Source organism: Phasianus colchicus, chromosome 1 (assembly GCF_987193195.1).
Source record: "Phasianus colchicus chromosome 1, bPhaCol1.hap1.1, whole genome shotgun sequence".
Lineage (NCBI taxonomy): Eukaryota > Metazoa > Chordata > Aves > Galliformes > Phasianidae > Phasianus > Phasianus colchicus.
This window is the reverse complement of record NC_143436.1, coordinates 113,411,669-113,439,520: the sequence shown is the minus strand read 5'-3', so window position 1 is coordinate 113,439,520 and position 27,852 is coordinate 113,411,669. Positions and strand designations below refer to the sequence as shown.

The 27,852-nt window shown below is 41.2% G+C and overlaps 1 long non-coding RNA gene across 2 annotated transcripts in view; it reads left to right on the top strand.

Annotated features, from left to right (window-relative positions):
• LOC149919961 (uncharacterized) overlaps positions 1 to 27,852 on the top strand; it is a 96,778-nt gene that overhangs the window by 28,630 nt on the left and 40,296 nt on the right. Inside the window, exon 1 of one of the 2 annotated variants that reach the window (XR_016459639.1) lies at positions 24,835 to 25,081. The exons of the other annotated variant lie outside the window; for it this stretch is intronic. This is a non-coding gene — a long non-coding RNA (uncharacterized LOC149919961). Of the gene's footprint in view, positions 1 to 24,834; positions 25,082 to 27,852 lie in introns of those variants that run through there. 2 annotated transcript variants of the gene reach the window in all.

The window sequence follows — 27,852 nt, the reverse complement described above, 5'->3', positions numbered from 1 at the left end:
CCTTCCAATACTTGAAGGGAAGGGGAAGGGGAACGGCTGTTTACCTGATAGTGACAGGACAAGGGTGAATGGTTTAAAACTAAGATAAGGAAGGTTTAGGTTAGATATCAGGAGGAAGTTTTTCACACAGAGGGTGGTGATATACTGGAACAGGTTGCCCAAGGAGGTTGTGGATGCCCCATCCCTGGAGGCATTCAAGGCCAGGCTGGATGTGGCTCTGGGCAGCCTGGTCTGGTGATTGGTGACCCTGCACATAGCAGGGGTTGAAACTAGATGATCTTTGAGGTCCTTTTCAACCCAGGCCATTCTATGATTCTATGAATGTGTCATTGTGCATCATTAAAACATACTAAATAGCAAAAGGTATTTCTCAATTCTCATTGGGTGAGAGTAAATACAGAGTCAGTCTGTCTTCGACACTTCACTTCATAGCACTGCTCCCTTTCTTCACACTGGTTCTTGTTGCCCCTTCTCTCCTGCTGGCCTCAGCACTCTTGCATGTGCTGAAAGAGATGATATATATACATTAGTATAGTACATATATTAGTATAGTATAATGTATATATATATATATATATACATTGAATGTAGATAAATACAAATTATACATTGGACAGAGGGCACTTTTACATGCCATAGTTTGGAAGTTTTTGTCTGCTCCTGGTAGTTGTTTTCAGATGAGACAAGAATATGTTTTAAAGGCATTATCATTCTTTTTTTTGTCACACAGTATTTCATGTAATTCAATAAAACGAAGAGTTTGTTTTATTTAGTGTCAAACAGCACTGTTCTTGATAATGAATCTAGCTTAGATTTTGAGGAGTCTCAGATGGCAGCTCTTTGTAGTGGAAGCAGATGACTGAGAATGTGTGCAGAGCTCACAGCTGGAAGCTGTGTGCCCTCAGCACTCACAGATTAAATGCCTGCATGGCCTTGTGGCTGCTGCTGCATTACTTGGGGTGGAACGTGGTGAACAAACCTGCCAGAAACATGCAGAATGAAGGCTGCTGGAAAAACACCACCTTCTTGTCATGTGACTTGTATATTTACTTAAAGATACTTCCATAGTGCTTTTAATGAGAAGAGAATATGATTATTATATGAAGCCAGTCATCTGCTAGGCTGGCAGTGTGGACAGTCAAAAATTAATACAATTTAGATAAGGGGTGTGAATGCCTGGCAACAGCGAATTCAGACAGACAGCATGCATTAACTCGCCTGCAATCTTTTCCATAAAAATTCGTTCTGTATCATATCCAGGACTGACACCATGTAATTTTCTCATGCTTGGAATAGCCAGTATTCTCATGTTAAAATTAAAAATTCCCGAAGAGAGGAGAAAAGGAAGCCTTGGAGTGCACAGGAGCTGCTCCCTGCCAAAAGTACTGTCTATAAAGTGTATCATACACAGGAAAAGAATTTTGCAAATCCATCCTGGCTTGCATTTTTAAAGAAACCAGCTCATCACTGAGCAGTGGCAATGGAGGGAAGAGAGAAAACAGCCACTGTGAGCAGACACAGACTTTTTCTGCGCAGAATTTCCATGAAGTGCTGTTTTTCTTGCCTACGTCATACACCTCAAGTGAAGAAATAAAGTTTAGGCCTTTCTCGGTTCTGCATCCTCATACATCTTTATTACACGTGCAAAAGAGCATCAGGCACTGCAGGCAATTTCTCTCCAAGATGCAAGTCAAAAAAACAGAGGTGTGTGTGGAGGTTTGTACTACCTCCAACAAGGCATGAAGAGCTGATCTTTTGTTATGGGTCTACATTTGAGAATGTATTTTCCAGCTGAACTGCTAAATAAATATCCCTCAGCTGAGGTACCCTCCAGCTTCACATGCAAAACGTGACTGATTCTTTCAGACAGGAAAAAAAAAAAAACAACAAAACAATAAAGAAGGGAAAGAATTAAATCTAAAAATTAAAAAGTGTGCCAAGCGATATATGTGAGTAAGTGCTGAGGTCTATTATCAAATCAGTGATCTGGCACAGATCAGTCCCTTCGCTGACAAGAGAATCACTATTTCTTCTCTAGTTTCACCCATGGGAAAATTACAGTAGGAACCTTCTCTTTTCAACCTAGCTGCTATAAGGTGGAGAAATCCGGCTGTTTGTTTAAATAACCAAACTCACAATACATGTGAAATATGGGTTACTATACCAGCTGAGGTGCGTGCAAGCTATATTTTTATTCTTCTGCATGTGGTAAAAATGATGTTGTCATCCATTTGTTCTTTATTATTTCTGATGCTGAAATAACCATTTGAATCCCATTTATTTTGACCTGTAATTAGATTACTATGTGCTTGTCTTTTATAAAAATGTCTGTGCCTTCACGTGAACTGACAATTCATAGAATCATAGAATCATTAAGGTTGGAACAGACCATTAAGATCATCTGATCCAACCATCAACCCATCACCATCATGCTCACTAATGTATTAGTTGCACCACGTAGAGGAACAATAAACAAACAAACAAAAACTCCCAATTTTGAATGAATATTTGCCAAAAATATGACCAAATAAACTGTAAATATCAAATAAACTCTTTATTTTCAATTCAGGCTTATGCTTAGAAGCATACTTCAGCATTATTCACTTATGGTAATACTTTTATGAGAATCTCTTTGCTAAAGGTATGAAAAATGTACTTCTGCAAATTACTAGATTGTCAGCAAAGCCATGAATGTGAAGAGAAATAAGATACTGTTTGATGGGAGGAAATTTTAAAAAATGACACTGAGAGTGTTCAGGTTGTAGCTTCTACTTGTGCCATATACAAAATGGGACTGACATAGTTGGCTGCTGGTTTTGGAAAGGCAGAGGGCAAAAATGTTTTCAGTTCCAGCAGCAAACCCAATCAGCTTGGCAGAGCAATGTGTCAGGGTGAAGTCACCATAGGGAAATGCTCTTTTATTTCAAGGATTTTACAAAACCACTGAGCAGTTGACAGAGACTGTACAAGGGAATTAGAAGGTAGATGCTGTATTCTGTTCTAATATGAAATCTAGAATATTTTTTTGCTCTGTTTTGAACCAATACAGCAAGTTGTCCCCATTAATGAAATGACATCAAGTCCAGTGCTGGTAGCTACTGCCAAGAAGCTCATCAGATGGTATGAATGAACAAGGAAGAAATTTGGCCTTATTGCAATTTGAACACCAAGAAAGGGATGCAGAAAGCTGTGTGTTTGTTGAGATGTGAAAACTCACATTTCCTGCAACCAGAAGATGTATATGCAAAGTGCTTAATTCATCCGACTTCAAATATTCTGTTTTCTCCATTTGTGTGTTTGCTACAGCCTGTCATTATTCACAATGAATAGTATCCCATAGGATCTTGGTCCAGACTGGTCATTGTTGGGCTTTGTACAGTAAAAACACACAGTAAGTGGTAGCTCCCGCTTGGGAGAGTGTGCCATTCAAAATGAAGTGAACCTGTAGCCTTGTGTCTCTGTGTCCTTGTGTCACTGACCTGTCACCCTGAAGATTCACACTTAATTTTCCTCAGAGGGATTGTCAGCATGTCCGTATCACAACTTCTTGGGTTGTCTGTGACAAAATAACCCCCTCTGCCTTCTCTTGGTGAGAATCTCTCTATCATCTGACCTCTGTTGATTACATGTGCTTCTTGCCCAGACAGCATTACAAATCCCTTTCAAAACACCTTTATACCTTAGGAGCAGGAAGGAGAATCCTCACTGCTGAAGTGTGGGATTTGGGCAGACTGCTCCATGCATGGTCTCTGAGAGGAAACGGGTGTCGTTCCAGTTGCTGTCAGGATTTTGGTGCTTCTCAGCATAGACTGATGGTTGATAGACTATAGCTCAGCTTTGAAGATGCTTTCCAGAACTGTAAATTATTGAATAATATTTTAAATAAGGAAAACCTGATTATGTTCTATAAATATTAATCTCAGTATAATTGCTCTGCTACTCTATTATATTACAATAAGCCTGCCAGTGTTGCAGCATTTTAAATAAGTGTTAGATGATTCAGTTTGTTCTCATGCTCTTCATAACTACAATCTTCAGTACTGAAATAAGATTGCAATTTACTGATTAAAGCAGTATCACCTCATCAAGTGAGATTGAGAGTTCTCCTTTTTTCTTTTTAGCATTTCTTTTTATTGCTTCTACTAAATATTTCTATTTTGGGAACATTTTACGTCTCTCCTGCTCTTGCTGTTTAATTTACCTTAACAAAATGCTCACAATCCCACCCACCCAGGAGGTACTTCATATTCAAGGCGCTTGACAAAGGTTTGGTTCAGAAGCTAGCTTTGAGAAACTACCCATTGTGGAAGTAGTCCCTCAGGATGTAATGTGTTAATGCAAGTTCTGATGGAGTAATGTGTGTTCATTTTACTGGCTGCATATGTGACTATTTGGCAGTCTTTGAGGACGGGAACTGGGAGAAGTGAATCCTATTAAGAACTAATTCTGCAACAGAATAGTCTGGAACAGCACATTGGAACTTTTCTTTCACAGTAAAAGTGCCATTCAATTGACAGAGTGCATCTGCCCATGTGTATTACACATTCTGACTCTCCTGTCTATTCACAGATAAGGAGCTAAATGTGAGACATGAAGACAAGAGGATGAATAAGGCCATAGCTGTTTTTGCTGGAGTAAAATATTTAAGTTGAATCTAGTATTTGCTTTCTTCAGTCAGAATGTGTTTCTGAATACTTCTCATTCAGTTTATTAGATGGAGTAAAATATTTTCACAACTTATGCCTGTGCTATTGATGATCTTTTCTTCACACACAGCTGAAGTGAGAAATTAACCTGCAGATAAAAGTGACTGCTGACTTTAAAAGAGATGCTCTTATGAAGGTTCATTTACCGTTCTTTACCCTTCTATGCTTTGTTATTATCTCTTACAGACAAACCCTTCCAAAAGCTGAAGACGTACTATTTGGAAAAGTGAGTCTGGCCCTGTGGATGTGACTCCAAATGTTTGCTGGCATAGTGGAGGATCTGAGGCCTTTTATCTGTCTTCTGCTGGGGCTTCTCATTATCCTTCCCATTTCTCTCTCTTCATCATGCTGTATATGCCTCCTTTTATCATCAGGTTGAAACTGCTCTAAGTAATACAGTAATTCCCTCAAAAGGCATCATTTAAGTTTAACATATCTTTAGAAAATTATGAGTGCTGTCAGAGGGCTCCATTCACATGCTTGTGGACAACGTCGCTTCTTAGAGCATTTTACCTACAAGGTACAGTTTGTCCTGGATGTAAGACCAAGTGCAGTCTGAACAAATGGCAGGAAAATGCCACAAAACAATGTGCATAAGAGTTAAAGTTACTCCCAATGTGTTCTCTTTTTATTTTTTATTTTTTAAATACTGATTTGCTGGAATGAAATGTCTTCATAGGCCTTTGCATAATACCTGGGTAGACAGAGCTTCAGTAATGGGAATTTGGCACACAATAAATAGACAGTAATCAGCACAAATATTTGTACAAGCAGATGGGGAGCACTCAGTACAGGAAAGAAGTGGACTTGTTGGGGAGTGTGCAGAGGGGGGCCACAAAAATGATCCAAGGCATGGAACAACTATCCTGTGAGGACAGGCTGAAAGAGCTGGAGCTGTTCAGGCTGAGGAAGAGAAGGCTCTGGGAAGACCTGAGAATCTAAAGGGGGCTGTAAAAAAGAAGAGGACAGACTGTTTAGCAGGGTCTGTTGTGATAGGACAAGGGGAAATGGTTTCAGACTGAAAGAGGGGACATTTAGCTTGGTTATAAGTGGTGAGGCACTGGTACAGGTTTCCCAAAGAGGAGATGGATGCTCTGTCCATGGAGACACTCAAGGTCAGGCTGGATGGGGCTCTGAGCAACCTGATGTAGCTGTAGGTGTCCCTGTTCATTGCAGAGAGTTGGACTAGATAGCCTTTAAAGGTCCCTTCCAACTCAAAAGATTTTGTGGTTCTGTAAGTCTCTTAATTTCAATGGACAGCGTTTAATCAGTCAACTTACTTTCACTGTGAAAACTTTAAGAAGAAACTTGATAAGTATTCACCACTGGTTTTACAGCACTTGGCTGTTTAAAGTAGTTAAATTTTAGTGCTATGATAGCAAACTGAGGGTGATTTGAGAAGAGAGATTGCTTTCTTGGGATCTTTCTTATGATACTTTTTACAAAAACGGTGTAATCATTGGAACAAGTGGGTGCAATAGCAGTATCACCTCCATGCTACAAAACACTTAGTAAATTAACGTCTTTGAAAGTAGCTACATTGTTCTTTCACTCAGAGAGATCTAAAATTTCAACTAATGGATAAATACTCATTTTCTTTGAAGAGCAGTTTGTAATTTTCTCTTGGAATGAACGATTTCCCCAAATTCAAGCTCACGTCACTGCTGCATTTAAAAGCCGAGTGAACAGAATTATATTTTTCAAGTAATAAATTCTCTAAAAAGGAAACCTCATTAGTTTGATGAATACAATGAATGGTTGTTTGTCATACACAATTAACCTCCATTAATTGGAGTGGTGTGCTCACAGAAGAGGGACTGCTAGATAGAATGATTTTTGTGAGGAGAAGACATTTTGGATGTTTTGCCAAAATAACTTCATCTCTGGGTGATGGCACTATATTATGAGTGTGGTACAAACGAAAGATGTCCAGGGCTTCAGGAAAGATGGAAGGGCTTCAGGACACACAGTGATCAAAATGTTAAAAAAAAAAAAAACAACAGGTGAAATTCAGTGCTGATGGACAGACAGCAGCACAGATGCAAACTTTCTTCCAGCTCCAAGGAAAGAGCTTGGGATGTAACAGTTTTATAAAAACTGCATTGTTCAGGAGCAGGATAAAGTAAAAATAAGTCTGACTGGAGTTGCTGGCAGAGACATAAAGAACAAAACAGAGATCACTGTTGTGCTGTGGCTTAAATCCTCAATTGAACTACCTGTTGAATGCTAACTGGATTTTGGTTTTGTGCATGGATTCAGCTAATAGCACTGTGCACAAGTCCAGGTCAGGTGGACCTGCAGGTTATGGTTTAACTCACTGGTAACTTCTAAATAGCAGGAAGCACTTCTGCACTGTTCAGATCACAGAGCGCTGGCACAGGCTGCCCAGAGAGACTGTGGGATCTCCTCCTTGGAGATTTTCAAAAGCCACCTGCATGTGGTTCTTGGCACTCTGCTCTGGGTGCCAACCCCTGGGTGCTGGAGCAAGGGTTGAGCCAGAAGGAGCCTGCTGTGTTTCCTTGCTATGTATGCTTTGTCCTATTTGCAGGCATGTGAACAGGCATGCCTGCAAAACACAAATCAGACATAAATCAGCAGAGACATTTCTGTATAAGCCTGAGGACAATCCAATGAAATAATTCCCAGAGCTGGGGGCCGCTGCTCCTGGCTGTGGAGGCACTGATGTCAAAAAGCTGAGAGCAGTTGGAAGCCCAGCCAGCAGCAGTCCCACCTCAGGCCTGGGAGTGTGTGGTGCCTCAGCCAGGTCTGGGCTGCTCACTGGGGATGTGTTCTGCAGAGTTTGGGATGTTACTGTACAGAGATAAGGGGGAAGTGGGGTGTCACAGTTCTGTCAAGAACAGTGCCAGGGAAATGTCTGATTTCACAATCTGTTTCTGTCCTCAGGGAAAAAAAAAATGTTATCAGCTCTGTCTCCCACTATTTAATTTAGTGGCCATCGGGGACAATTGCTCAGTCATAGAGAGATGAGTTTCAGTGACTGCTGCCCTGATACTATAAGCTTTCTTGCTTTTGCAAGCACTGAAGCCTGATATATATCCTGCAGAATGGAGAAGGTACTAATTAACACATTTTTTTTGCTATTGATTTTGCTTTTTCCTTTGCTGCTGGATCATTTTACTACCAACTTCATGGGTTTATTGGGAGATCTGCACGATTTCTTTCACCCATGTTAATTTTTCCTTGCTTGTGAGATGGAATTGATGCTGCTATTAGGGATCTCTGCTGTTTACTATTATTACAAGAATAAGGAAAGCATTATTATCTTTGTCAAACTCGCACTATCATTTAAGCTGCAGGTAATTTTTAGGCATTCTGTATCATTTCTGGTGCCTATAGCAAAGCCAAAAAATGCTAATGAAAAATGGACCAATTCTAAAGCGCTGCAATCAATATGCAATATTTCTTACATGTTAACCTTTACCATATGGATTTAATATCACATCTGATTTACACCTAATGTAACAAATCTCTGTCTCTAGAGTCATTATCTCTTATTTTTTTTTAGGACGAAGCATTTTCCACTTCAGGTCTTTGCTCAAAGAATCATTCTATAGCCTCACCAAGGTCCCCACACCCAACGAATCTGACTTCAGCAAAATGAGTTCCTCACTTTGATTATCTTACAGAGAAGGGCAAAACTGGATCATTAGATTTAGTTTGCCATTTTGACAGCTAGAAGCAGACGTTCTGCTCTCCTGGTTTAAAAACCTGTTCAACCCTACTAATTTCATTTGGGTCGCATACAAGGTCACTTCAGGGTAAGTCTAGGCTGCTGCCCTTACCATTGGCTTGCAAGTGTAGATACAGCAAAAATGTTCTTCTGGAGTTTACTGTGTAGGGAGCATATCCCCTGGATACTTGCATGGAGAGATTGGTGCAGCTACACAATGCAATTTGCTTACAACCAGCACACCCTATTTCAGACCCTGGATATTATTTAGTGGATATTTTGTGTTTTTATTCTTTAATATTTTTATTTGTCTCTTTAGGTTATAATACTTCAAATGTTGACTTCATTAAAAGCATATATAAAGATTTTATTCTATTTAGTTAATAAACATTTAACCTTGAGACACTTAAGCCCTGGTAGCAGTGGAAAAACATTTCAAAATGATGAGAATGTCTGTATCACAAGATATATTTCTTCCTCCTATCCTGGGACCCCATTGCCCACATGGAGGACATTCCTGGGCCCTAGCAAATGTCCTACTGCAAGTTCAGGATATCTGTGATTTTCCAGAGTAGTTTTTCCCACCTACAAATACATGTGCATAAATGTAGTACCGTCAAAGGAGCAGGTTCCCATCTTCCCTAGACCTTGGCCTCAAGCAGTGTGCATGTGCCACGTGTAAGCAGAAGATCTGGAAGCAAACAGGAAGGTTGGTTTGCAGCCTGCTCTTACCATATTTCAGCAGCACAGTATGTGGATAGTGGGGGCTATGGCAGGATAAGGGCCTTGCTGGTGTACCCTTGGTGGACTGGAGCAGGCCAAAGAAACCACACTGAGCATGAATGTGTTCTGAGGGGTCAGTCTGCACTATAGCCTCTCACTTGTACTCAGATATCCCTGACAAGAGTACTAATTAATTCTGTAGCAAAGATTTGATGCAGATTAACTTGCGCACTGTGAGCAACAGGAATTTTGAAAGAAGACAGGAAGCGCTCCACTTGGACACCACTGAAGTTTCAGTGGCACATCTCTGGGCACCTTGTGCATCCTTCCAGGATGCATGTGTCTGAGCCCAGGCAGCACCCACTGAAGGAGCTGGAATGATCTTCATTTCACACCTGCCATAGATGTGGATTTCCCTGCTGGTATGCTCAAGATAGGAATCTCCAGGGATTTTGCCTGTTCTTTTCAGGAGAATGAAATTCTGCTTCAGGAGCACTATACTTCTTTGTGCCCTTTGGCTTATTTTTTCCATTCATTCACCTTCTTCTCATTTTCAGAATTGTACTATCATCTATGATCAACTGCTCCGCAGGCGTCACACACCTCTCCGGAGGCAAGCAACAAGAGCTAGCTTAATTCCTAGCATACTGATGTATTCTCTTTTCTTCCAGCTTCCTCTGAGCTCTGTGTCTCACCTGACCACTCACCCTGTTAGAAGTCAGGAAAAAAAAAAGAAGACTTAGAAAGTACGAAAGCCCAATTATTTTAGTTGTGTTCCTGAATAACAGCCTGAAAAGCAGGATGCCTGGAGTGCATCAAAGGCCTAATGAAGGTCTATAGAGACACCTGTGTTATTTTAGGAAGAAATATGTGCTGCTCAAGTAATGTGTAACTACTGCATTTAAGGATCTATGCCATGAAGAGAAACCAGTGCTACTAGTAACATGAGCTTGAGAGCATCCTTGGCACAGGAACAAAGTGTCTAGCTGCAAAGTGTGTGATATTTCCACAATAATCAGGATAGGTACTATAAAATGCACAAGGGACAGATAAATACATATGAAGAGAAGCTGTAATTTGGAGGTGCTGGGGAGTAAGTTCGGGTTGGATATCAGGAAAAACTTCTCCAAAATAGCATTGAGGCAGTGGCATGGGCTGCCCAGGGAGGTGGTGGAGTCACCATCCCTGGAAGTTCAAAAACCGTGTGGATGTGGCACTGAGGGACATGGATCATTGGCGGTAGGTAGAAGGTTGGACTACTTGATTTAGTGGTCTTTTCCAATCTTAATGATTCTATGATTCTATGATCCAAGAGCTGTGCAAGGACCTCTGCCCCATGCTGTGCTTGGGACCTGTCCTTGGCAGGAAAACCTGGGGAAATCCCTTGTGCCAAACTGGGCAGTTGTGTGAGATTAAATGCGTGTTGCCCCTGGGAGAGAGGGGTTGGGAACAGGCTTGGAGCCATTGCCAGTGAGCAGCTTCTGGCTGTGAGGCTGTGAGATAGGGGAGGCTATGAGATAGTGACTACCACTTCAGATGTGACTCCATCGGTGCTGGCAGGATGTGGTGGCAACTTCCCAACAGATCTGGTATCAGCACCTTCTGAGCTTGCACAGTGTAGTTAGGGCAGTGTGGCTGAATGCTTCTGTGTTTAAGGGTGTTGAAGTTAGTTCCTGAAAAGGATGTTTGGAAGGGCTTCTGTAGATTTGAATTAGTCCTTGTTTAACAGCCAGGAGAGGCTCATGGCATTCTCTGAGACCAATAAATCCCTTCACAGACCTATAGAACAGAATCACAGAATCATTAAGGGTGGAAAAGACCTGTGAGATCATCTAGTCCAACCATTCACCTACCACAAATACTGCCCAAAAAAACATGTCCTTAAGTACCACATCTCTATGTTTCTTGAACACTTCCAGGGATAGTCTCAAGTGTACAGGATATTGCTCAAATCTTGGGTTCTCTGATATGCAAGTGTGGGCTCTCTCTGTGAGAGCAGAGTTGGACTTGAGGTGGCCCCTTGAGCCTTTTATTCTCCAGCACTTCACAGATATATAGTGAGGATGAAGGCCCAACTGAGTGACCAGAATGGTCAGTGTTAGATGAGGAGGTGTCATATAATTTAAGCAAGCATTAGTGAGGCCCAATATCCTGACTATACAGTCTCTGTGATAAATTATTTAAAGCCAGAGGTGAATGCAAGAAAAGTACACACAGGAGTCCAAGCAAGCCCTGCATTGCCTTTGTGGCAGGAAGCAGGAGCCATTTCACAGTGATAAACAGCTGAATGCTGTGCTGGTGTTAATGCTGTCACCAAGAGAATTGCTCCAGTGTTAATTTATGGATTTCATAGCCCAACTTCCATTACTTATTCATAGATTTATAGCTCTTCCCCCTAACTATGGCCTCTGACTGCTGTATATGAGACACACATTGCAATTACAAAATGTCTTCAGGAAAACTACCACCACTCTCATCATCTGGTACTGCAGGTGGGATGGCAATGAGGGCTTGTGGGTCTTGCAGGCTTGGTGCACCCAGTGAGCCCCCAGGGCCAGATCTGTTTTGCTCAGGGCCCACCCCACACTGTGGATCAGATGCAGGCTGTGCTGGCACTGGAACCAATTGCTGTGCCAAGATGCAAGACAGGGTCTGTGATCATGCTTTCCAGCAGCAGTAACAGTGGTGACATTGAGCATCATTGACTGCAGGAGTTGGGATCCTTTTTACCTCCCCCTAAAGAGAGGAAAAGGCAGCTCAGGGAGCAGGGATCATGCATAGAAGATGTCTGGCTACTGGCATCTGCAGGTGCAGTGCTGGAAAGTCAGAGAAACCACAAAGCAAAGCATCACTCTTGCTGTGAGAGATTCAATGGGAAAAGTGATGTTTGGAAAATAGAAGTGTTACACATGCAGTACAAGTTTAACAGGGTAACGGGTGCCTCTAAGAACAGCCAGCAGAATGCAGATAGCTGTGAGAGCACACAGTGCATGCTTGTGTGTACCACGGTAGGGCATGCATGTTATGCTTTCTGCCTTCTTGAGATTTCTCAATATGTTTCAAAGATAGCCCAAGAAAAGCATTTTTAAGCAGTCAAGACAAGAAGCTAAAAATGCAAAGAACTGCACAATCAACCAGAAGTTGAGATTTAATGCCTGGTATCGCACTGTTTTCCAATGTGTCTCTGTTATTTCCAGACCATGTGCTGTGCTTAACAGCAGATGCCTCAGTTATGAGGGTTAGTTTTGCTGCAGTGTTGATGAAAGGTTCCAAGGCCTGAGATCCAGACAATACCTGGCTCTTCAGTATGAGTAATGAGGAGCCATTGTCCCACATTATATTTTGCCATGCAAGTTCTTTGACTCCAGTGTCTTATCCTGCAAAGCTCTTTGTCATCTTAGCATCTGATTTTGTGCTCTCATTGAATACATTGGTGGTGCCCAGGTGTTGCCGCTGGTGTCTCTGTGTTTTTCAGAAGCTGAAGAGTACCACTTAGCAATGTGGAAATACTTGTTTTCTTTTTCTTCCATGTATTTTTAGCAATTATTTTTGAAGGTATCATATTTGTTTTTGATGCTGCTGATAAAACTGCTGAGTAATATTATTTCTCTTCTATTGTTGTGTCTGTAGTTGATAGTATTTCACAAAGATTATTTTTAAATGAACTTGTTTTTCTGTTGCCCTTTCACTTCTCAAGTTTTTTTATGGAGATGTTTCGGTGACAGAATGATTAAAAGATTGTAAAAAGTTTTTAAAAGAATCCTATTTCTATTTCAGGCAGGTTTGCAAATGTCGGTAGGAAGTTCAGTAACATGAGCTGAGTAAAATCTAAAATTCTTGATTAGCAACTTTAATCCTATTCTAGAAGGGACTACACAGATATCTCTCTGCACCTGTCAAAAGCTCTACTGTAGTCATCATTTTATTTATTTGACTGTATTATTCACGTCCTTTAAATTCAAGTCTTCTACACATAAGAGCCATGTTTCATTGTACCATGGGCTGAGTAGGTGAGATAAGCCCATTTTCCTGTGAGAAGGTGTTTCAGTGGGAGAAATAATAGGCTGAGGAAGAGAATAATTTCCTAAGTGGCATTTCATCTTTACTGAATGTTTCCATGCATTTGTTACACGACTGTCATCTCTCAAATTCAAGAGTTCCATCTAGAGGAATCCTATTTCATGAACTTGGCTTTGCTGGCCTCTTAATGTGTCACATTCACTGGTTGAAAATAAATTAATTCATTTTCTCATCTTTTTTTTTTTTTTTTTTTTAACTACTTACAAATTCCATTGTAGTACTACTTGCTGGTAGTCTTTGAAATGACAATTTAACATCCATATGCCCTGCTTATACTTAAGACTCTGTGCCCATATTTCTGCTTACCAGGTGTGCTGAAGAGAGAGAAATTCTGGTCATGTCTGACTGTCACTCATGAATTTGTAGCCTGGAAAGCTGCACGGCTCAGGTTTTCATATCAACAGAAATAAAATATATCCTTAAGCAAAAAATATTTAGAGTAGCTGAACAGACTCTGGCAACAGCAAGCCATGTAATGTTATAGAAAATATTGAATGCATATATATCCACTGAGAACCAATACTTCGGCAAGTGGACATAAATCTTTTTTCAGTTTGGTTTAGAAGTCACTGTTTCCAAGACTATTTTTCTTAACCTGGAGAGAAATTTGGAGAAAAATCCTTCTGGAATACAAACACAAGCAACTTCCTACTACTTTTTAGGGCTAGGAGTTAAATTTCTGTTGACTTTTTATCCAATGAACTTTCTAGTCCCTTCTGCTGCTCAGATACTCCGCTTGATCTTTTCGAATATTCCTTGTTTCTCAGATGCAGAGATAAAATACCTTGGTAATGTTTAATATTGAAGCCTCATATCTAAAACTATATTAAAATGATCTTTGTATTCAGATGTGCAGAATTTGCTTGAGAAAGAAGCCAGCTTTCTAGATGTCAGAGGGAAAAATCTTCTCTTTCCAAACCATGATTTAAAGGGTGGCATGGTGCAACCATAGGAAATGGGATGAAGACATTCCATTCTTGATGCTAGTTGGAGTTAGTTGCTATTGTAGTTTCATTTGCTTACAACAAAATAGGACAGAACAAAACAGAACAAAAACCAGTTTAAGCTTTTCTGAGTCTCTTCTTTCCCAAATAAAATTAACCACACCTTCAGAATTCATACCCACGCTGAATCTAACAGCACTCTTATACTGTATGATCTTACTGAGTTAGCTGGGTTAGCAAAGCCTGCAAGTTTAAGTTCTGAGTGCTTTTTAAAGAAAACTCCTTGATGTATCCTTAAAAAAAACACTACAGCAAAGGTGTAATGCGATGCTACAGTAGAGAACTGAGAGCAGTTCACTGAGGCAAGTAAAGGCAAGTTGCCTGTGTTGTGTCTGTATTGTTTAGTAAGTGAAAACCAAAGAAGCACTGTGTAGTTCTGTGGAACAGCCTGTATTTATAATGTTTGGAGCTAGTCCCTTAGCAGCGGATCTGTGCTGGAAATAGATTGAAACAATACACAACAGAGCCTGCAAGGCATGACCTAGTAGTTTACTGGTATGGATGATCAGAAGGCCAGTGATTTCACTTGCTTCTTGGCCAGCTTTTGCTTAGAAGTAAGGATTTTCCCTTAATGACATGATTCACATAAGAAACATAGGTACCTCTGAAAATACAGCTATCTGTATTCATCAGAGTATAACAGGTAATGTGTGTTTCTCCGCACAATTAATTATTTTTCCTTTCAAGCTCAAAGTAACAAGTATTAATTTTTACCTGCATACTAGAAGACCGATTGCACTTCTGCTTTTCAGCCTAAGGTGTATTTCAGTTTTTATTATGTTGTAATAAAAATAGAACTTCTTTACTGCGTTGTCTTTAATTTCATTTTCTGGAAGTTTTAGATGTCAAAGAAAAATTAAGGTCATATGCATAATCCTAAGCTTAAAATTGTTTGTATTTTTAATGATGCAACACTACAATATACAATCATAATTTAATTTATCTGATCTGACACCTGCCACCTTGTTTCTGCACATGTTGGCTTGAGAGTTATTTCTGGACATCTTCACCTTTCTCCTTCTTTATTTTGTAAATAGCTTTGCAGTTAAGTAATTTGAGGAATTCAGCAGAGGCAGAATGTAAGTATTCATGATTTCTATTATTTGATTTATCCTACTTATAAGACACAAGCCGTGTGGATGTTTCCGAGTAATTGGATGCAATTGACTGTGATGAGAGTTTTGCTTAGAAGGTATTTCTGGAAAGGCCACTATTTCACTAAGGACTGCTGAAGTATTCTGGCCTTCAGAGTGCCCAGAATTGGCTAATAACTCATTAAAATCACAACAGAATGCATGTGTTCAGCCATCAGAGTGACTGTGATCAGGTAAATTCTTCCCAAGCATTGTGGTTGACATTTCCATTCAACTTGCCAATGCGAGGTCAAATACTTCTACAATGAATTTCAGCCACTGACTAAGGAATTGTTCTTCCCATTTATCTTTCAAAAACTCCTTGAGAACTAGTTCACAGGTGCCTCCGGCTCTGCAGGTCACAGGCTGAAAACAGTTCTCTGCAGACAGAGAGGAGAGTTTGTGACTACAGTGAATTTTGAAGGGCAGAGGACATCTCTTGGGAGGTGAGTTTCTGAAAGAGATGTCTCAGTTAGATATCTTGAGGTATGCTGAAATGAACCCAGGATAATATATAGAGGTAGAAATCTGAAGGAAACATTCATCCTTTGAGTCAATACAGGTGGAAATAATATCTCTTTAATATTCTGCTTGGCACAGGAGAAATGAAGTCTGAAAAAATGCTGTTATAAAGCAAACCTCAAAGTTGGCAATCTCTGATTTCAAAGAATAGGATCTTTAGGTCTTTGCCAGAACTGCGATCTCATGCTGTGGCCTTGTAGTTAAATGTCACTCTACAATCTGTGGAAAAAAAAAAAAAGAAAAAAAAAAAAGACTATGCTCTTGTTCACTTGCTATTGTGTTACTGAGGTGATGAATTATGGTTCTGGGCCAGCAGAAGGTCAGATCTATGGATAAGTCCAAAACTATTCAGAAATAAGTTATTCAGTGAAGGTCATGTATTTATTTGCACATATATTTGGTTTACATAATTTCACCTTGCAGGTAACAGTATTTGCACAGGAGCATTTCTGAAGAAAAACTGTGGTCTGTAAAGAACTTCCCAAACAAGATAAGTGCAAAGCAGATTTAATTGTGAAAATTTATCACTCTTCAAAACAATGAGATTACTTAATAATGGTGAAACTAGTACTGAAAATCCAGGAAGCAGGCAGTGCAAAGTCTACAACATCCTTAGTTTTTCCCCTGTGTCCATATGTGCTCACTATCCATCAGCTGAAGTTCCTAACTAGCTGTCATAGGAAATGACACTCCAGAGTGTGTACATTTGCTTTTTGCACGATGGTATTTTTACAGAAATTTACTGTTCAATGAGTTTAATTTGTGGTCTAAACTGATAACAACTCCAGCCCAGAGAAGCATTTAAATACACATTAACAATAAAGTTAAGCACACTTAAAATGCTCTCTCAGTTGGAATCCAAGACCTGATCTTGAATCTCTCATGCCTATGATTTGATGTAGAGAAACCTCAAATTTATTTGCACGGTAAAGAGCTGATTGGTGCTATCTGTGAAATGCTCTTGTCTGAACTGCAAAGAAACCTCAGGAAAAGCAGATACAGGAACAAGATGATCTGATGCTTCCATAGTGTGGAAAAAGTCTGATGTCCTAATGGATTTTTTTCCAGTGGAAAGTATATAATTTAATTGATACAGAAATGTTCCACAAGACTGTGCTGTTCAATTTAAATAAAAGACAACAAAACAATATACAGTTCAAATATTTTCACCATGATAGACAGTTACAGTTTTTGTATTAAAGCAACTTCTGGGTAAGAAATGTCATTTTAATGACAACATATGACATAGACTTAATGCATCCATTTTAATCAAAGACCATCAGGCAAGAGATTGTGAGTTTTGAGGAGGAAAAGGTTTGTGTGTTTTAGCTCTGTTCTGAATCAAAACCAAACCAAGTCCTGGATTCTTAATGTTTAAAGGGAAAGCTTTTTTACCTGAATACACACATGGGATCAGGAGATCATTTGAAGGAGAATGAATGAATTAGCAGAGGGTACCAAATGTAATTTATATCAAGTTTCCTTCCCAAAAAAGGAGCAGAATTTGAAAGACTGCTTGAGTGCATTCATTGCCAACATCTGCCAAAAATATTCATAGAAGGGGAAAGGCTAGAGGTGGTTTACAGGGTGATGGTTGGAGGCTGAAGACTTCACTTTCCATTAGAGAGATACAAGGACAGAGATAGGAGACTTCTATGTAAATTTGATTCATTTAAGTCCCCAGTTTTTTATAACATATCTCAAGCCATCAAAGTATGATGGAATTAGAAATAGTACAGTAAATATACCCTTTCCCAAAATTCTCATATGGTAAAACCATGGGCAGAAATCACCTTAGTAACAAATCCTCCCTGAGCCTCTTGGCAAAAAAAAATATTGCCTGTCTTCATTGCCAGCATGGCCAGTGGGAAAACTGTTTGTTTTTGCCTATTTTATGAATTACGCATTGCCAAAACCTTTGGTACAAAGTGCTAGAAATTGCTAATTTTATGTTCTGTAAAAGCAGCTCCTCCTAAAAACCCACCACTTCCAAATATTTTCCCCTGACTGGGAATGAACTATGGAGTAGTGCAGAGAAAGTGTTGAGGTGCTCTAATGAAATTGAGTTTAAAGGGAAAATTGTTTTGGAACCTTAAATAATGGATCACTACCGTTACCGTATAATTATTTACTTACAGATCAGATGACTGTTTATTTTCACCTTTGCATAATGTAGCTCTCCTTAGCTACAAAACCAAAATATTGATGAGTCAGGTAGCTAAAACAAGAAGCAGGATTCAGAATGCTTTAAATAATGCCAAACATTTTATGTAAGCTATATCTAATTAAAAATTAGTTTCTTATTTAATAGGAGAAAACAGCTGTCCCCTGAAGTAAAGTACCTTTTCCTTCATCAGTGCTATAAGCATGGGATAGAAGGATGGCTCTGGATCCTGACTAAACTTATTTTCTGTATTAGTAGGTATAGTTATACATTTTGTGTAAGTATATAATATACACATTCGGGTGAATTTCCCTTCTTTTAATCCTGCTGATTTTGAAATCCTGTTTCTTTTTACTGTCCTCTGATGCTTAAAAATGAAAAACAACAACAAACACAATACAGAACAGTAACAGCAAACCCATAGAAATTCATCTTAAAGGTCCACACAGACTTTAAAACACGATTAGGAGACAAACATTTTCACTTTGTTTCCACTTCAGGAATTATGTTGGGATTATACATGAATGTATACCAGACAGGAAGTTGCATAACCTGGGTTAAAACTGATCCTAAGTAACCCTGAAGTGTCAGAATAGGATAACGATGTAGCTTGCCTGGGATTTCTGAAACTGCCAAATGAAGATGCTCACCTCCAGACCTGAAACCAGCAGCAGACGTCTCCACTTGCCTGACCTCTGCTAGCAGTGGGAGCTGGGACACTGTGTTTATTGCGTTCAGTAGTGAGGCCAGCCACAATGGTCTTTTATTTTTCTTCCTGACACATTGCTGATCCTTTAGCACTACTGGAAGAGGTTTTGTGCTTGGAGGCAGACATAGGTATTTTCAATTAAAATGCTTTCATGGGCCTCAGAAGCTCTTTGGTGTTTATTCTCACTGTTTGGATGTTAGGTACTTCACCTCATCTGTTTTGCCAGCTGCCTTAGGGAGATGTGCTTCTGTGAGGGCTTATCCTGTAAGTTAAAAGGCAACTGTTAAACTTGTTTGTGGTATGAGTTGCTTTGCATTCAGACACATAAGGGGTTCATTAAAATCCAAATGACAGAAGGTGGAAATCTTTCTGGCACAACAGCTACTGTGTCACGATATTGTTGATCCCTCATTAGCAATTTTCAGAGGTAGGTTTTTCGCAGTAGGCCTGTTATATAAAAATTAACCAGGTCAGAAGATCTCAGAAGATGTTGTTGCAACTGTTCAGCCTCCTGCTATTGCACTGGGAGATTTTTTTCCCTCCCTTCTCAAAGCATGGAGAACTCTCACTGCATCCTAAAGAGCAGAAGCTGATCCTTTTTCTACTCTTCAGAAGTTTGCATGCCATACTTAAGCAGATATTAAAAGGGTAACATGCAGCTTCACTTCCTGTTCTAAAATACAGGGGAGAATATCTTCTCTCTTCTACTTTTCCTGTCATTTTCACTGAGGGATTAAGTAAATTAATCCCAATGATATTTTGAGCTAACAACACTGAGAAGCAGCGGAAGTCTGTCATGGTTTTAGGTGCTCTACACCATATCCTTGTGGCATTAACCGATGAATCCTCACAACGCTTCCATAACGACAGCTTGTGCTAAGCACTGTATTGTCTACATTCCATCATGTATCCTGAAAAGGAATACATTGAGTTACTGAGCAGTTCATGTTATGTATGGTGCTTGCCAAACAGTGTTTGGGCACCAGGGTGAGAGCTTGGGGTCTGACTTCAGCTCACCACTGTGGAGCAAGTCCCTTTTCCTCTGTTTTCTTCTCCCCTTTAACCATCTTTGTATTGTTTTGTTTTGTTTTTGTTTGGTTTTTGTGACCTCTGTAGGACAGGAATGCCTACCTCTGCAGCCCGCTGTAGGGAACCTGCTTTGCAGGGGCGGTGGACTCAATGATCTCTAGAGGTCCATTCCATCTCCTACAATTCTGCGATGCCTTCTTTTACTCTGTACAGTACTCACCAGCCATAGGACCCTAGGATCTCCTTTCAGCTGCTGGGTACTGCTGTAAAATGCATGATGCTCAATAATATGGGCAAAAGTTTAGCACAACCTTAGTTGTTGTAAAACCGGGAGTGGCTTTGTAGAACTTGCTAAGAAACAACTGATAAGATCTCAAGACAAGGCAGCACTATTCTATATCTTCTATAAATCTTGTTTTGTCACACTTCTTAGACGTTTTAAATATATCTTAGGGATGCTCAAACACTGTGTTTGTGCTGCGCTTTCCTTGTATATATCAATATGTAAGGCAACTGAGCAAGTTCCTGAGTTACCATGGAGCTGAACTGCATAGGTCTTGGGAGACAGGAAAAACTAATAAAACAGAATGAGAAAGTAACTCCCTAGGAACTGGATTTTCAAAGTGCAAATAGATGAATGTCGCGTCAAATATACTTCTGCCCCTTTCTGAAAAGCTAGCAGATCTGGATCAACTTTGCTGGTCAGATTTCATTGTCAGGTATTTCAACGACACAAAGCTGGAGAATTTTCTTTGCAGACAAAATATAGCAAAGGATTTTCCCTCAGGTGAATTTCTTAAGCCTCTGTGTAAGAAGACCATTGGACTCTGCTAGTAAGTACCTCCTGATGCCAACAGGCATGGCTTCTTCCTCCTTTCATCCCAGCAGGATCAGGGAGGTGGTCATCCAGGGAAGCTGTGCCAGTGGAAGTTCAGGTTGGATATCAGGAAACATTTCTTCTCAGAAAGAACAGTGAGGCAGTGGCACAGGCTGCCCAGGGAGGTGGTGGAGTCACCATCCCTGGAGGAGTTAAAGAACTGTGGAAGTGGCACTGAGGGACGTGGGCAGTGGGCATGGTGTGATGGGCTGCTGGTTGGACTGTATGATCTTAGTAATCTTTCCAATCTTCATTATTCCACAATTCTATGATTCTGTGATAAACATTTGCTCCCGTGGTCATCAGGGGGACTGCTCCTGCAAACCAGAGGTTGAGCATCACCTCTCCTCTTTGGCAGTTGAAGTGCAAAGAAAGAAAGGAACAACTTGGGAAATGAAAGCAATCTTGAGGAAGGGTGGGGATTCATTTTTTCAAGTGTGAGTACTTTCATGTGAGCAAGAAGTCCAAGTCACTGGAGAGAAAGGCCTGCTTTTAAGCCTTTATTTTTGGCTGGGATGAACAGCAGCATAGGCTCCTATGCTATATCAGTTAGATTGCCATCAGTTATAAGGAGACTTTGGGATTCTTTGCCATGCTGTCAATATCAGTGCTGTGGGGGATGTGCATGCAGAGCACTCTTCCCTAGCAGCCTCCGGACAGGCCACCCAATGGTAGTGAGCATTTCATCTTGAATGTGCCTATGGCAGGACTTGGTGCTTGCTTGACAGTGTGCCCTCTTGCCATTGTCACCTCCTCCCATCAAATTGGTTCATTTTGACCCTCAAAATGTGAATCTGAGGAGGGAAGATAAAACACAGAAGATGGGAGCAAGGATTGGGAAATCTCTGGAGTGAAGAATGTTACATTCTCTCTTACAGAAATAAACTGTAAAAAAGCTTTTTATTTTTCCATTTCTTTGGGGCATTTTATAAATGACTGGGTGGTTTAATTTGTTTTCAAATCCAAGAAGCTTTGTTAGCCAAATTAACATAGATTCCTATGGGCATTGAGGGAAATAATCTATACTCCCATGGATTTTTCCAAAATGTCACAAAAAGCCTACAGGGAAATTCCATAGAGATGTATCTGATTTGAGTGAGGCTAGAAATTAATAATCTCAGGTAGATATTAGGAATGCTTATCCCTGTGGGTCAGGTCTTGCAGGAGAACAAAGCAGCTAATCAGCTACTAGCCACCTTTTTTTTTTCTTTTTTTTTTCTTTCCTTCATGAAAAAAGGCTCACATCAAGCGTCTGGTTAAAAAACTGTCTTGGACTCCCTGATGACATGTGAAAGGGACATCAGAAGCAGATAATATTTTACAGGAAAGGCGTTGGTTTATTTAACCAACACCTGTTTTCATCCCTTAGGTTAAAGGCAGGTTATCACCTGAGGAGGAGATCAGAATGCTGATGCCATTCCATCGTGGCCTTCTCTCTTTTCCCCCAGAAGGTGGTTGGTGGGGATGGGGGAGCTGCTTTTGGTGATAGGGGACTGCTTGTCCTCAGCTTCTCCAAAAGCAGTGGCTGTTAGTGGCATTGCAGGGGTCAGGATTACAGAATCACAGAATCACAGAATGGCCAGGGTTGGAAGAGCCCTCAAGGATCATGAATCTCCAACCCCCCTGCCACATGCAGGGCCACCAGCCTCCACATTTAATACTGGACCGGGCTGCCCAGGGCCCCATCAAACCTGGCCTTGAACACCTCCAGGGATGGGGCATCCACAACCTCTCTAGGCAGCCTCTGCCAGTACCTCACCACTCTCTCTGGAAAGAATTTCCCCCTGACATCCAACCTAAATCTCCCCTCCCTCAACTTAAAATCATTTCCCCTTGTCCTGCAGTCATCAACCCTTTCAGAAAGTTGACTCCCCTCCTATTTGTAGGCTCCCTTTAGGTACTGAAAGGCTGCAATGAGGTCACCCCGCAGCCTTCTTTTCTCCAGGCTGAACAAGCCCAGCTCCCTCAGCCTGTCTTCATATGGAGGTACTTTAGTCCCCAGTCATCTTCATGGCCCTCCTCTGGACCCTTTCCAACAGCTCCCTGTCTGTTTTGTACTGTGGGCTCCAGACCTGGACACAGTACTCCAGATGGGGCCTCACAAGAGCAGAGTAGAGAGGAACAATCACCTCCCTGTCCCTACTGGCCACCCCTCTTCTGATAGAGCCCAGGATATCATTTGCTTTTCGACCTGCAACAGCACACTACTGGCTCATGTTAAGCTTTTCATCCATCAAGACTCCCGGGTCCTTCTCTGCAAGGCTGCTCCCAAGGACCGCTCCTTCCAGTCTGTATGGATGCCTGGGATTCCTCCGGCCCAAGTGCAAAACTCTGCACTTTGCCGTGTTGAACCTCATTAGGTTCACCTGGGCCCACCTCTCAAGCCTGCTGAGGTCCCTCTGAATGGCATCCCTTCAACCGTGTCGACCGCACCACTCAGCTTGGTGTTGTCAGCAAACTTGCTGAGGGTGCACTCGATTCCGTCATCAATGTCATTGATAAAGATGTTAAAGAGCACCGGTCCCAAGACAGATCCCTGGGGGACGCCGCTTGTTACCAGCCTCCACCTGGACATAGAGCCATTGATGACCACCCTCTGTCTGCGTCCTTACAACCAGTTTCTTATCCATCGAGTGGTCCACCCATCAAATCCACATCCCTCCAATTTGGAGGTAAGGATGTGGTGGGGGACCATGTCAAAGGCCTTGCTCAAGTCCAGGTAAATGACATCGGTCGCCTTTCCCTTGTTCACTGATGCCGTCTCTCCATCATTGAAGGCCACCAGGTCAAAGATGATCTTCCTCTGGTGAAGCCATGCTGGCTGTCTTGGATCACACACTCATTCCTATGTGATCAGGCATGTCATCCAGGACGATCTGTTCCATGATCTTTCCAGGCAAAGAGGTGAGACTCACCGGCCTGTAGTTCCCTGGGTCCTCCTTGCTCCCTTTCTTATAAGTGGGAGTGACATGACCCTTCCTCCAGTCATCGAGGACCTCACTTGACAGCCACAACTTTCTAAATATGATGGAGAGCAGGTCAGCAACCACCTCAGCCAGCTCCTTCAGAACCCTGGGATTAGGGCATTCCCATGTCAGAAGATGCAGCTATCAAGAACTTGGGTAGTTGCTCTCCTATTTTCATGACTGTTCATTTTTGCTAGCATGGGTGACACACAAGGCAGTGGCTGGCCATGGGGAACTTGAGAGCAAGGAAACTAGGTAGGACTCACTGCATGTGAATTTGGACAGTGAAAATTCTTCTGAGGCCTGCTATGGAATGAATTCTCTTACTGTTCAAACATGGAGAGAAGGTAAAAGAGTACCTGGCCATCAGGATGCACGGATATGCTGTGCAAATGAGTTGTGGAATGCTACTTCTCCACTCTAAGAAGAGAAAATGATCTTACCTTGGTACCTTTAATCACACCAGCAATCATGGGGAACATTTGATAATGGAACACCATTTTTTTTTAAAGAAGAAAGCAATTGACTTAGGAAGAAAGCAAACAAACAAGAGAAACTTCCACTCCTCAAGAACTCTTTTGTGTGTGATCTGTTTGAGAAAGCAGCTCCCAGGAACAAGGAGGTCTTTTTTTATGAGAAAAAAGAAAAATATCTAAGTGACAAGACTACAGTGCTGTAAAGTCTTGTGTACTGGCTTATATTAAAAACTCACGAAGGCCATCCAGCTATCTTGGGAAGCATCTAACCCCTCATTACACTGAAAAGTAATCCTTCAAGACTCACTTAAACCAGTGAACTGGAGGATTATGTTCATTGTAGTGGGGAAGTTCTGCCTGTGGCTGATCAATCTTCTGATAGCAGGCAGACCCTCAGACAGGGAGGAGGGAGGAGCACAGTGCTATTTTTGAACTTCATAAAGCTTCCACATAATCCATCAAGAAAATTGTCGGATCATGAGGGATATCAGTTAATTTAGCTAGAGTTCAACTGAGTTTGTTTTTCCTGGAGAAGAATTTTTGCTGCATCCATGAGGGATTTGGAAATTATTTTTGGTGAACAGAGGTTCCCATCCTTTTTTTGTGTCGGGGGCCTAAAGGCCTCTGGCTAAAGAATGATCCTGGGATGGAACAAAGTATTCTGACAGTTTTAAGGGAACTGATATTTGTGGCTACAGCCACAAATTGTTTTGTAGAGAGGGCTGACCTGGGTAGTTTATCTTGTTTTTGCAAAGACTTGTTTTGCAAGCAGGTGTTCCACTTGGGCTCTTTATCACATGTTGGCCACATGGGTATGGTGTGCAAGTGGAAAAAAACCTGCAGACCCTCAGGAGAATAAAAGCAGGACAGAGGCTGTGGTGGGTGAGAGAGGAAAAGAGCACTTTGAAGCAGAGGATGCACTGCTGGCACTGCCTATTGAATCCACTGCAGTCATGTTCCTTCTCTCTCCTTTCCGATTGTTCACCGTCTCTCAAGGGTTGGTAAGTAATAGTGCACTTGCTTAGGGAGTTTCTGCTTGCCACTTACTGGAATTATCTAAAACGGATGCCTGTGTGAGTGCATGTATGTTGAATAAAACTCAAAACCCTCTGTGCTGCTCTAAGTGCATAGTTTGCTTGCCTCTGCTCCTGAGACATCCTGTCTCTCAGATCCAAACTTACCATGAAACGCTTCTTTAAAGACAAACAGCAAAATTCACTTTGCCTCAAACAATTTGTGAACGATAAGCAAATACGAAAACAAGCGAATGAATTCAGTAAACAGGCTGGGGAAGCATAAAATAACAGCCAGACAGTTACGATCAGCATGAGATTATGATGATCAACAAACTAAATTATTATTGTACATCCCTAAGTAGCCTTTTCTGGCAGCCCCATAACATATGTAACACATTGTACCTTCTGCTCCTCCATATCTTTATAATTGGTTGCAAGTAATTTCTGTCTTCATCACAGTATTTGATGTGTGCTGTGTTCATGCACGAGTACAGAAACAGTCAACATATAAAATTTACATTCACAGTGATTGCAGTTGTCTCAGTTCTGTAGAGTTTTTAAGTTCAAGTAGTTGGAAAACAGTCTGGATTTAAGTTTAAAATAAGGAAGATGCAATTAATATAACTTAATTGACCATTAAAAATCTTAACTTCAAAGGAATTAAAACCCTCTCTATGACATATTGTCACTTCATAGTCCATTTGCTATAACTTGAGCACTTTTATCAGCAAATAATCTTACCAAAGGCTTCCTGAACACGAGAGAGAATTAAAAATAAAAGATCAAAGTGTGCAAACAAATCATGTTAATAACCTTCAGCAAAAGGGGACTGTTATTTAATTAAATATGAAGCCAACTAAAACAAATATTTGAAAACACTGAAGTAGGATCCCACTGTAGGTTCTGGCAGGGTGTGCAGTGAGTATTGTGAAGACATCTTCGTCTTGATAAGAATGGACACTGCATGTAGGGTCTTTCATGGCACCACTCTTTAACCAACATTTTCCTTTTCCAGTACCACACTCCCAGATGGCCTCAAAAATCAGCAGCTAATTCAATACAGTTGAGAGGCAGTGAGCTTTCAAATATTGTGTCAAACCCTTTGGCTCAGCATCAGTACCAAGCGGTGCCTGCTGTCAGTACCAAGCGGTGTCAGACAGTGGACTTGACCAGCTCCATATCCCACACAGGGACACCCCATACTGGTCATCTGGGAGGTGTGACTAAGTTTCTCATGCCCTCTGGGCAAGGTTCAAGAAGAAGAATTTACACTCTGGGTTTTTGTAAATCCATTTGTCACTTAATGGTATGAATATTAAATATTTTGAGGTAGTGTGTGAAGGCTGTGGCTAATTTGCCTTTGTCTGGGGTTAAGCAATACAAACTGCTTTCTGTTTCCATGATTTAGAATAATAGACTGAAAAATTCCCATTTCCTGCAGATGAGTGAAAATAAACAGACCCGATGTCATTTGAAAGAATGCAAGTACAACAGGCCTTCATTTGTAAGAGAAAATAAACTCTGCTGATCCCTTAGATCTGGGACTATAAACAGCATCCTTATTCTCTCAGGGCAGTGCATGATGTGAATGCATGGCTTGAACATCTTCAAAATAAACAGCTAATCACCCTTTCTGCCCTAATTAGGTTATATTCTGGCTCTAGGCCTCATGCAAGTTCTTTTTTCCAAGCGGTGTTGAGGGAATCTCTGCTCCTCTCCCAAGAAAGAGAGCCCATCCAGCTCTCTGTTAGTTAACATTTGCTCCCTGAGGCCATTCAGCTTGGGGATCTTCCTTACAAGTCCATCAGACCCAAGGTGGGAATATTCTCATCACTCCTGCCAGGAACAAATGTAATTCTGCTGGGGCAGAAGCAATGGGAAGACAAGCAAAATCTTCCTCCTCTCCCTTTTTTTCTGGATTTGGGTTGTCTCCCTACTCATATGTATCAGCAAATTGTACCTTGCTCAGAATTTCATATGGGAGTTCATTCACTCCCTTCCATATCAGTGATTTATCAGTAGTACAATTTAACTGTCAACATCCTGTGCAAATGGTAATTAATTAATCTGTAAGGATTGCACAGGGCCACTGCCATTACCGCCACATTACAGGCAGGGGACTGAAGCATGGATGTGTTGCATGGCAAGTTCAAGCTGACGCTTTGCAGGGGAAGCCCTGAGAACACGGGAGTTGCTGACGGATGCTCACAGGCCAGATCTTGCACACTGTGGGGTTGTTGTGAGCACTGTGATTAGCAGGCAGAATTAGCACAGACAGAAATAAGCAGCAAAGGCCAAGTGGGCTTTTCTAGGTCATAACAAGACCTGGAGAAAACAGCATGAGCAGCATTCACAACTTCATTGACACATTCACACTGTCGCAGCATCTCCACAGTGGCTTAGCTGCCATTTGGGCACCTGGAGGAGATGGGGTGGCTCCTCCTGAGCCGTGTGTGCTAGAGACATTGATGATGAATGCAAACCTCCCTTCCAGCCAAATTAAGAAGAGTATATTTAGGCACCTAAAAAAGTTAAGAGGCACTTAATAGGATTTTCAGAAATGCGTAAGCAGATTAGGCACCCAGCTCCCATTGAAATCAATGCTAGGAGAGCATATGAAAAGAAAAGTCCACAAACCTTAGGTTTCTCAGCGCTGTTACAGACTGGCTGCATTTTAGGGGGTGAGTGGTGAAGGCTTTGTTGAAGATAAGTCTTACAAGTAATAGAGCTCCCTGGTGGCACCAAGCCTCCAAAGC